We start from the raw sequence: 1,793 nt of genomic DNA, 5'->3' as shown, positions 1-1,793 counted from the left end.
TTAAGCCGCTGCCTTCGGCTCAGGTCATGATCCCAGGTCCTGGGTTCAAGCCCCACATCGGGCTTTCTGCTCAGCAGGGAGCCTGCTTCCTCCTCTCTCTCTGCCTGCCTCTCTGCCTACTTGTGATTTCTCTCTGTCAAATAAATAAATAAAATCTTTAAAAAAAAGGGGATTTCAGAAAACTTACATACTTAGCCCCTGTCCTCAAAGACTTCATAATCTTATTTGCAAATGGAGTATGCATCCTCTTGATAAGACAACAGAGTATGGGTTAAGAGCAAAATGTGGGGGCGCCTGGGTGGCTCAATTGTTAAGCATCTGCCTTGGGCTCAGGTCATGATCCCAGGGTCCTGGTTCAAGCCCCACATCGGGCTTTCTGCTCAGCAGGGAGCCTGCTTCCTCCTCTCTCTCTGCCTGCCTCTCTGCCTACTTGTGATTTCTCTCTGTCAAATAAATAAATAAAATCTTTAAAAAAAAAAAAAAAGAAAAGAAAAGAAGCTGCTTGCTAGAAATAAGGAGCTGACTGATATCAGTTGTTCCGGACACAAAGCAGTGAGAGTTATTTGTGTAATAAAATAGGATTGATGGAGCACACTTCTTTAGAATTTGCTTGGAGTTCTATAATCAGCAAGGTGAAGCGATTTATCCTATCAAGCTGAAAATAATGATTGTGTCCAAAAAATCTTTTTTTAATCTTTACTTTTACTCACTATTCACATATTTTTGAAGCTCTTGCATGCAAAGGGGGCCCATGCCAGACACGGAGCTGCACTCAGCAAGCAGTGCCAAGATCCCTTTGCCTCACAAACACGGCGCAGTGTAGACCTGGGGATATAGGATTAAAGACAAGACATTAGCAGGAAATGATGTGAAAGAAATCGCATAGATGAGGCTAAAGTTGATCAGGAATAGAGTTTAGTTTGTTATAAAAACACACTGGGTGATACCTGGGGGGGTCAGTCAGTGAAGCGTCTATCTTCAGCTCAGATCATGATCCCGGGGTCCTGGGATGGAGCCCTGCATCAGGCTCTCTGCTCAGTGGGGAGCCTGCTTCTCCCACCTACCCCTCCATCTTGTGCTCTAATGAATAAACAAAAATCTTAAAAAAAAAAAGTCTCTCCCTTTCTGTCTGTCCCTCTCCATCCCTATGCTCTTGCTCTCTCTCTAAAATAAACAAATCTTACCAAAAACGAACAAACGAAAAACAAAACTGTAAGAGACTACCTTTAAAACACACACACATACACACACACTGAACACCAGAGAAGATCCTAGCTAAGAGCTTTGAATCTTTTCCTCCAGTAATCTCTCCAAGAGTTTCCTTAACATTTCTTTTCCCTATTGCCACGTAGTCCAAGTTTGGTGTTTGCCTTCTCACTATCACAACTAAGCTCCTCATAGAGTGGTCTCAAAAGTCCAATCTCCCCATCCATAGAGCCCACAGCTCCAGCCTGCCACGTCCAAGCCTATTTATAACTTTCCTGCATTAATCCCACTGTAACCAGAAGACCTGGGTTTTTTCCCTTCTCCAAACCACCTGAGCTTCCACTTCTCCTTGCCCTTGTAGCGTGCAGAAGGTAGAGCAAGACAGAAAGTGGATTCACCAGTGGCTACTTACAAGAAACTGAGGTCCATTAACCAAGAAGCTGTATGGGGTGGGAGACAGAACAGCTGACTTCAGGGCAGGCTTGACGTTCAACCTCTGCCTCTCATTTGCTTGACCTCCTCTCTGTGTCTCTTCCCTGGCAAAGAAAACAAAAACAAAATAAAAAACCAGCATCATCCTTCCTCCC

This window comes from Enhydra lutris, unplaced genomic scaffold, assembly GCF_002288905.1.
Source record: "Enhydra lutris kenyoni isolate GAN:26980312 unplaced genomic scaffold, ASM228890v2 scaffoldscaffold25, whole genome shotgun sequence".
In the NCBI taxonomy this organism is placed as follows: Eukaryota; Metazoa; Chordata; class Mammalia; order Carnivora; family Mustelidae; genus Enhydra; species Enhydra lutris.
Note: the sequence above shows the minus strand (reverse complement) of the source record.